Below are 10,000 nucleotides of genomic sequence, written 5' to 3'. Positions count from 1 at the left end.
GTGGAGATTGGACAGAGTGGAGATTGGACAGAGTGGAGATTGGACAGAGTAGAGATTGGACAGAGTGGAAGTTACTGTGTGCTATGGGATTACAGGAGATTTAATGGAGAAATCACAGCATCAGGTATGAATGGATGGGAATATAGGGGATAGCAAGGCCAGGGTTGTAAACTGGGGATAACATGGCCAGGGGTTTTAAACTGGGGATAGCATGGCCATTAGTAGAATTGAATGGTCAATTATTAACTATGACTGTGATTTGATGCAATGTGTTGTTACAGCATCACGTTTGAATGGACGGGTAATAGTATAGCATGTTACAGAAGTGTATATTGTCAGTATTTACAAGTGAATGGACAATGACTGGGATTTGATGTGATTAATTTGATTTGATGTGATTAATTTGATTTGATGTGATTCGATATGATTCATTTGATTTGATGTGATTAATTGGATATGATGTGATTCATTTGATTTGATGTGATTCATTTGATTTGATGTGATCCGTTTGATTTGATGTGATTCATTTGATGTGATTCATTTGATTTGATGTGATTCGATATGATTCATTTGATTTGATGTGATTCATTGGATATGATGTGATTCATTTGATTTGATGTGATTCATTTGATTTGATGTGATTCGTTTGATTTGATGTGATTCATTTGATGTGATTCATTTGATTTGATGTGATTCATTTGATTTGATGTGAATCGATATGATTCATTTGATTTGATACATTTGATTTGATGTGATTCGATATAATTCATTTGATTTGATGTGATTCATTTGATTTGATGTGATTCGATATGATTCATTTGATTTGATGTGATTCATTTGATTTGATGTGATGTGATTCATTTGATTTGATTTGATTCGATGTGATTCATTTGATTTGATGTGATTCATTTGACTTGATGTGATGTGATTCATTTGATTTGATGTGATTCATTTGATTTGATGTGATTCATTTGATTTGATATGATGTTAGGCTACTGTAAATAGTCATGTTTTTTCAGTTGTAACGTTTATCAGAAGCTGTAGGATCTGTAAAGCGTATGTGGACTGTTATGAGAAATAATGAAACCACACAACAAAAACCCATTCTATTTTGAAACGTATTTGACCTAAATAGGCCGTGTCAGAGTGCTGGTATGCAGCCTGGAGCTTCATGCGTACTACTGATTTGAGTCACTCTGCATGAGAGCGTCTGCTAAACAACTCAAATATACATGTATTGTAAATGTGCAACGACTCTCTTCAACTGTCACATTAAACGGAGTAGAGCAGCACGATAACAGTGACATAGTATTTACTATAAACTGGGTGGTTCGAGCCCTGAATGCTGATTGGCTGAAAGCCATGGTATATCAGACTGTATCCCACGGGTATGACAAAACATTTATATTTACTGCTCTAACTAAGTTGGTAACCAGTTTATAATAGCAATAAGGCACCTTGGAGGTTTGTGGTATATTGTCAATATACCACGGCTAAGGGCTGTGTCCAGGCACTCAGCGTTGCGTAATGCATAAGAACAGCCCTTAGCCGTGGTATATTGGCCATATACCACACCCCCTCGGGACTTATTGCTTAATTATACATTATGAGAAGAATGCCGAGAAGGCTTTTGTTGTTCTCCGTGTAGTACAGAGCAGTCACAGTGTGTTAGACGGGCCAGTGAAGACACTGTCTCCCTGGAGTTCTGTGTCTCTACACCACAGGGAGGACACACACACACACACACACACACACACACACACACACACACACACACACACACACACACACACACACACACACACACACACACACACACACACACACACACACACACACACACACACACACACACACACACACACACACACAAAACACACACACACACACACACACACACACAAAACACAGGAAGGATCAGATACAGACGATCAAAGCAGACAGCTCCTTCTGGCCACCGCTGGGATTGGCGCTTCCTGTTTCAAGTCTTGTTGTCAGTTGGATGCTGTTCCATTGGCTCCTTCTGATCCCTGTTAGGTTTACCAGAGTGGTGATTCCTGTTCCTCCAAGTCTTGTTGTTGTCAGTTGGATGCTGTTCCATTGGCTCCTTCTGATCCTTGTTAGGTTTGCCAGAGTGGTGATTCCTGTTCCTCCAAGTCTTGTTGTTGTCAGTTGGATGCTGTTCCATTGGCTCCTTCTGATCCCTGTTAGGTTTGCCAGAGTGGTGATTCCTGTTCCTCCAAGTCTTGTTGTTGTCAGTTGGATGCTGTTCCATTGGCTCCTTCTGATCCCTGTTAGGTTTGCCAGAGTGGTGATTCCTGTTCTTCCATGTCTTGTTGTTGTTGTCGCTTGACTGAACTGGGGCCTGTAGAGTTTAACGTGGGTTGTATCATTCTCCTCACACCACCGGTTTGACCCTCTACTGTGGATGCAGACTCAGAACCCAGAACAGGGTTTGACCCTCTACTGTGGATGCAGACTCAGAACCCAGAACAGGGTTTGACCCTCTACTTTGGATGCAGACTCAGAACCCAGAACAGGGTTTGACCCTCTACTTTGGATGCAGACTCAGAACCCCAGAACAGGGTTTGACCCTCTACTGTGGATGCAGACTCAGAACCCCAGAACAGAGTTTGACCCTCTACTTTGGATCCAGACTCAGGACCCAGAACAGGGTTTGACCCTCTACTTTGGATGCAGACTCAGAACCCCAGAACAGGGTTTGACCCTCTACTTTGGATGCAGACTCAGGACCCAGAACAGGGTTTGACCCTCTACTGTGGATGCAGACTCAGAACCCTTGACCCTCTACTGTGGGTGCAGACTCAGAACCCAGAACAGGGTTTGACCCTCTACTTTGGATGCAGACTCAGAACCCAGAACATGGTTTGACCCTCTACTTTGGATGCAGACTCAGAACCCAGAACAGAGTTTGACCCTCTACTGTGGGTGCAGACTCAGAACCCAGAACAGAGTTTGACCCTCTACTTTGGATGCAGACTCAGAACCCAGAACAGGGTTTGACCCTCTACTTTGGATGCAGAATCAGAACCCAGAACAGGGTTTGACCCTCTACTTTGGATGCAGACTCAGAACCCAGAACAGGGTTTGACGGAGATGCACTGTTTTGTCTCTTAGCTCCACTAGCTAAAAGGAATATCAAGTCAAGTCAGATGTTAACTAGAGTGTAAATGCATCTTCACCTTTAATTAGTAATGCTAAGGGGAACTCTATCTCAAACAGAGGGCCCGGTGTCAATTAGAGGAGGAAGATGGATCTTGACTCAGGTCAGTGGTTCTTCTGTTATCTCAGCTCCTGGGACTGCTCTTCTTGCCTGGCTAAACCAGACTGACTGTCAGGCTACTTCTCTCAGCCTCAGGCCTGACACTTCTCTCCTGTCAGGCTACTTCTCTCCTGTCAGGCTCCTTCTCTCCTGTTGGTCTACTTCTCTCCTGTCAGGTTACTTCTCTCACCCTCAGGCCTGACACTTCTCTCCTGTCAGGCTACTTCTCTCAGCCTCAGGTCTGACACTTTTCTCCTGTCAGGCTACTTCTCTCCTGTCGGTCTACTTCTCTCCTGTCAGGCTACTTCTCTCAGCCTCAGGCCTGACACTTCTCTCCTGTCAGGCTACTTCTCTCAGCCTCAGGCCTGACACTTTTCTCCTGTCAGGTTACTTCTCTCCTGTCGGTCTACTTCTCTCCTGTCAGGCTACTTCTCTCAGCCTCAGGCCTGACAGATCTCGGACATTATTTTAGCCACTATAGTATGACTCCAGGCTTGCTTTTTAAAGCGCCCTGATAGTGATCTTTTGGTTTTAGTGTTGGAGGGCCTCTATGAGCTTGATTAACAACTGAGAGAGAGAGAGAGAAAGAGAGAGAGAGAGAAGAGAGAGAGAGAGAGAAAGAGAGAGAGAGAAAGAGAGAGAAAGAGAGAGAAAGAGAGAGAGAGACAGAGAGAGAGACAGAGAGAGGGAGAGAGAGAGAGAGAAAGTGGAGGGCAGGGGTACCGTTTTAGTGACTTTCCACTTCTGTTTTTCATTTGTCTAGTTCTACCTGTGGGCTATTCTGAATACAGCACTGAGTATGTAGAATATAATCTCAAGACACACCAGCGATGTATGCACACACACAAGCACACACTCACACACCCATACACAGTCACACACACACAGGAGCACATACAAAGTTTTGTACCCCACCATCCTCACCTACCACCTCTTACTCCCACACTCTCTCTCTCTTTCTCTCTCCCTCTCCATCTCTCTCCTCCTCTTCCCCCCCCCCTCTCTCGCTCTCTCTCTCTCTCTCTATCTCTCTCTCTCTGTCTCTGTCTCTCTCTCAGTAGTCCCACGCACTCTTTATCACCCACACACAGTGGTACCTGCTTCCAGTGTTCATTCTACCCACACAATGCTCCTCTCCTCCTCCCCTCTCCTCCTCGTCTGCTCCTTCATTATTTTCCAACCGGTGACGTAATTCCTATACGAGTCACGACGTTGTCTTTTCCTCCCTCCTCCCCTCCACTCCTCTCCTCCTCTCCCTCTCTCCTCCTCTCCTCTTCTCATCCTCTCCCTCTCTCCTCCTCTCCTCTTCTCCTCCTCTCCCTCTCTCCTCTTCTCCTCCTCCCCTCCTCTCCTCTTCTCCTCCTCCCCTCCTCTCCTCTTCTCATCCTCTCCCTCTCTCCTCCTCTCCTCTTCTCCTCCTCTCCTCTGCTCCTCCTCTCCAGTGCTCTATAGGCTACCTCAGCTGAGAACTCCCCCAGGCAGCCTTCTCCCTCTCTCAGCCCCCTAGCCTGCACATACATCTGGGTCTGGATCTCCCTCTCCACCAGGCTACCCCCCCCTCTCTCTCCCTCTCTCTCCCTCTCCACCAGGCTACCCCCCCCCCTCTCTCTCCCTCTCCACCAGGCTACCCCCCCCCTCTCTCCCTCTCTCTCAATTCAATTCAATTCAATTCAATTCAAGGGGCTTTATTGGCATGGGAAACATGTGTTAACATTGCCAAAGCAAGTGAGGTAGGTAATATACAAAAGTCAAATAAACAATAAAAATGAACAGTAAACATTACACATACAGAAGTTTCAAAACAATAAAGACATTACAAATGTCATATTATATATATGCAGTGTTGTAACAATGTACAAATGGTTAAAGCACACAAGTTAAAATAAATAAACATAAATATGGGTTGTATTTACAGTGGTGTTTGTTCTTCACTGGTTGCCCTTTTCTTGTGGCAACAGGTCACAAATCTTGCTGCTGTGATGGCACACTGTGGAATTTCACCCAGTAGATATGGGTGTTTATCAAAATTGGATTTGTTTTCGAATTCTTTGTGGATCTGTGTAATCTGAGGGAAATATGTCTCTCTAATATGGTCATACATTGGGCAGGAGGTTAGGAAGTGCAGCTCAGTTTCCACCTCATTTTGTGGGCAGTGTGCACATAGCCTGTCTTCTCTTGAGAGCCATGTCTGCCTACGGCGGCCTTTCTCAATAGCAAGGCTATGCTCACTGAGTCTGTACATAGTCAAAGCTTTCCTTAAGTTTGGGTCAGTCACAGTGGTCAGGTATTCTGCCACTGTGTACTCTCTGTTTAGGGCCAAATAGCATTCTAGTTTGCTCTGTTTTTTTGTTAATTCTTTCCAATGTGTCAAGTAATTATCTTTTTGTTTTCTCATGATTTGGTTGGGTCTAATTGTGCTGTTGTCCTGGGGCTCTGTGGGGTGTGTTTGTGTTTGTGAACAGAGCCCTAGGACCAGCTTGCTTAGGGGACTCTTCTCCAGGTTCATCTCTCTGTAGGTGATGGCTTTGTTATGGAAGGTTTGGGAATCGCTTCCTTTTAGGTGGTTGTAGAATTTAACGGCTCTTTTCTGGATTTTGATAATTAGTGGGTATCGGCCTAATTCTGCTCTGCATGCATTATTTGGTGTTCTACGTTGTACACGGAGGATATTTTTGCAGAATTCTGCATGCAGAGTCTCAATTTGGTGTTTGTCCCATTTTGTGAAATCTTGGTTGGTGAGCGGACCCCAGACCTCACAACCATAAAGGGCAATGGGCTCTATGACTGATTCAAGTATTTTTAGCCAGATCCTAATTGGTATGTTGAAATTTATGTTCCTTTTGATGGCATAGAAGGCCCTTCTTGCCTTGTCTCTCAGATCGTTCACAGCTTTGTGGAAGTTACCTGTGGTGCTGATGTTTAGGCCGAGGTATGTATAGTTTTTTGTGTGCTCTAGGGCAACGGTGTCTAGATGGAATTTGTGGTCCTGGTGACTGGACCTTTTTTGGAACACCATTATTTTGGTCTTACTGAGATTTACTGTCAGGGCCCAGGTCTGACAGAATCTGTGCAGAAGATCTAGGTGCTGCTGTAGGCCCTCCTTGGTTGGTGACTTGGTTCTCTCCCTCTCTCTCCCTCTCTCTCCCTCTTTCTCGATGAATCTCTGGATCTCCCTCTCCACCAGGCTACCCCCCCCCTCTCTCTCCCTCTCTCTCCCTCTCTCTCCCTCTCTCTCCCTCTTTCTCGATGAATCTCTGGATCTCCCTCTCCACCAGGCTACCCCCCCCCCTCTCTCTCCCTCTCTCTCCCTCTCTCTCCCTCTCTCTCCCTCTTTCTCGATGAATCTCTGGATCTCCCTCTCCACCAGGCCACCCCCCCCCTCTCTCTCCCTCTCTCTCCCTCTCTCTCCCTCTCTCTCCCTCTTTCTCGATGAATCTCTGGATCTCCCTCTCCACCAGGCTACCCCCCCCCCCTCTCTCTCCCTCTCTCTCCCTCTCTCTCCCTCTCTCTCCCTCTTTCTCGATGAATCTCTGGATCTCCCTCTCCACCAGGCTAACCCCCCCCCCTCTCTCTCCCTCTCTCTCCCTCTTTCTCGATGAATCTCTGGATCTCCCTCTCCACCAGGCTACCCCCCCCCCTCTCTCCCTCTCTCTCCCTCTCTCTCCCTCTCTCTCCCTCTCTCTCCCTCTTTCTCGATGAATCTCTGGATCTCCCTCTCCACCAGGCTAACCCCCCCCCCCTCTCTCTCCCTCTCTCTCCCTCTTTCTCGATGAATCTCTGGATCTCCCTCTCCACCAGGCTACCCCCCCCCCCCTCTCTCCCTCTCTCTCCCTCTTTCTCGATGAATCTCTGGATCTCCCTCTCCACCAGGCTACCCCCCACCTTCTCTCTCCCTCTCTCTCCCTCTCTCTCCCTCTTTCTCGATGAATCTCTGGATCTCCCTCTCCACCAGGCTACCCCCCCCCCCTCTCTCCCTCTCTCTCCCTCTCTCTCCCTCTTTCTCGATGAATCTCTGGATCTCCCTCTCCACCAGGCTACCCCCCCCCCTCTCTCTCCCTCTCTCTCCCTCTCTCTCCCTCTCTCTCCCTCTTTCTCGATGAATCTCTGGATCTCCCTCTCCACCAGGCTACCCCCCCCCCCCTCTCTCCCTCTCTCTCCCTCTCTCTCCCTCTTTCTCGATGAATCTCTGGATCTCCCTCTCCACCAGGCTAACCCCCCCCCCTCTCTCTCCCTCTCTCTCCCTCTTTCTCGATGAATCTCTGGATCTCCCTCTCCACCAGGCTACCCCCCCCCCCCCTCTCTCTCCCTCTCTCTCCCTCTCTCTCCCTCTTTCTCGATGAATCTCTGGATCTCCCTCTCCACCAGGCTAACCCCCCCCCCTCTCTCTCCCTCTCTCTCCCTCTCTCTCCCTCTCTCTCCCTCTTTCTCGATGAATCTCTGGATCTCCCTCTCCACCAGGCTACCCCCCCCCCCTCTCTCTCCCTCTCTCTCCCTCTCTCTCCCTCTTTCTCGATGAATCTCTGGATCTCCCTCTCCACCAGGCTAACCCCCCCCCCCCTCTCTCTCCCTCTCTCTCCCTCTTTCTCGATGAATCTCTGGATCTCCCTCTCCACCAGGCTACCCCCCCCCCCTCTCTCTCCCTCTCTCTCCCTCTCTCTCCCTCTTTCTCGATGAATCTCTGGATCTCCCTCTCCACCAGGCCACCCCCCCTCTCTCTCCCTCTCTCTCCCTCTCTCCCTCTTTCTCGATGAATCTCTGGATCTCCCTCTCCACCAGGCCACCCCCCCTCTCTCTCCCTCTCTCTCCCTCTTTCTCGATGAATCTCTGGATCTCCCTCTCCACCAGGCCACCCCCCCTCTCTCTCTCCCTCTCTCTCCCTCTCTCTCCCTCTTTCTCGATGAATCTCTGGATCTCCCTCTCCACCAGGCCACCCCCCCTCTCTCTCCCTCTCTCTCCCTCTCTCTCCCTCTTTCTCGATGAATCTCTGGATCTCCCGCTCCACAAGGCTACCTCTTTCCCCTGCGTCACCATTTGTCCTCTGTCTATTCCCTGAGTGTTTTCAGGGTTGTGTGCTGCAGGTCTTGACATATTTTTAGTATGTCATATGTTTTTTTCTGTCTTTTGGTTACATAATGGAAAACATTATACTAAAGTAGCTTGACATACTGGGAGCATAAAAGTTTATCAGCACAAATAAACACACAAAATTGCAGAATTGGCCAGGAGCCTGTAAAACAACAGCTATCCATTGCAACTCCATTCTTTTCAAGGACAAGAGAAGCTAAGACTCTAGAACATACTAGAAAGAAAGGAAGAGTCCCTTGAGTTAAATTAAGCATAATGTTTCCACCATCGTTTCCTATGACTGAAAAAAAGCTTCTGAACATCAGAACAGAGACCACTAACCTGGATTTGGATGAAGAATCTACTTCAACGTTTCGGCGGCGCAGGACATACTGCTCACCCCGGACAAATTCCAGAGACTCTGAAGGGTCTGCTTAAGATGCCAACGTGCGGGCACCCTGACTAAACTACATTGGAAAATAAATGTTCGAGACTATTCTATCAACGGGACCTGAAGAAATGGAATATCCTATGTTCCTCGGCGTCGTGGCTGAACAAGGACAATATACATCTAGCTGTTTCTTATGCATCTTCAAGACCGCATGACAGCGTCAAGAAAGAGGGCAGGGGTGTGTCTCTTTGTTAACAGGACATACTGCTAACCCTGGACAAGGCCCCATTCTACATTCTACAATGTAGAAAAAAAGTAAAAATAAAGATAAACCCTTGAATGAGTAGGTGTGTCCAAACTTTTGACTGGTACTGTAAATCTAGTTGTTTTTTTGTATGCATTGGTAGTACCGAACGGCAGCTTCAGGTAAGCACAAGGGGGGAGGTTTGTATCTCTTCGTTAACAACAGCTGGTGCCTAATCTCTAATATTAAAGGAAGTCTCAAGGTTCTGCTCACCTGAGTTACAATACCTCATGATAAGCTTTAGACCACACTATTTACCAAGAGAGTTTTCATCCATATTTTTCGTAGCTGTCTATTTACCACCACAAACCGATGCTGGCACTAAGACCGCACTCAACCAGCTGTATAATGCTCCTAGTGGCCGGTGATTTTAATGCAGGGAAACTGAAATCCGTTTACCTCATTTCTACCAGCATGTCACCTGTGCAGCTAGAGGTGACAGAACTCTGGATCACCTTTACGCCACACACATAAACGTATACAAAGCTCTCCCTCACCCTCCATTTGGCAAATCTGGCCATAGCTCTAGCCTCCCGATTCCCGCTTACAGCCAAAAATTAAAACAGAAAGTACCAGTGATGCGTTCAATACGAAAGCTTCTGATGAAGCGGATGGTAAGCTAGAGGACTGTTTCACTAGCACAGACTGGAAAATGTTCCGGGATTCATCCGATGGCATTGAGGAGTTTAGCGTATCAGTAACAGGCTTCATTAATAAGTGCATTGATGACGTTGTCCCCACAGTGACTATACGTACATACCCCACCAGAAGCCATGGATTACAGGCAACATCTGCTAGCTAAAGGCTAGAGCTGCCGCTTTCAAGGAAAGGGACACTTATCTGGATGCTTATAAGAAATCACGCTATGACCTCTGATGAGCCATCAAACAGGCAAAGAGTCAATACACGACTAAGATTGAATCCTACTATGCCGGCTCTGACGCTCGTCGGATTTGGC

General features: G+C 47.3%; 1 protein-coding gene across 6 annotated transcripts in view; it reads left to right on the top strand.

Annotated features, from left to right (window-relative positions):
• LOC139584255 (coiled-coil domain-containing protein 136-like) overlaps positions 1–10,000 on the top strand; it is a 54,115-nt gene that overhangs the window by 2,985 nt on the left and 41,130 nt on the right. The window contains exon 2 of one of the 6 annotated variants that reach the window (XM_071415879.1): positions 1–124. This exon is cut by the window's left edge and continues 119 nt beyond it. The exons of the other annotated variants lie outside the window; for them this stretch is intronic. The gene's annotated coding sequence lies outside the window, so the exon portion shown is untranslated. The remainder of the gene's footprint in view (positions 125–10,000) is intronic. 6 annotated transcript variants of the gene reach the window in all.

The sequence above is a fragment of the Salvelinus alpinus genome, chromosome 9, assembly GCF_045679555.1.
Source record: "Salvelinus alpinus chromosome 9, SLU_Salpinus.1, whole genome shotgun sequence".
NCBI classification, from domain to species: Eukaryota; Metazoa; Chordata; class Actinopteri; order Salmoniformes; family Salmonidae; genus Salvelinus; species Salvelinus alpinus.
The sequence above is the reverse complement of the archived record's forward strand: the minus strand, read 5'-3'. Positions and strand labels throughout refer to the sequence as shown.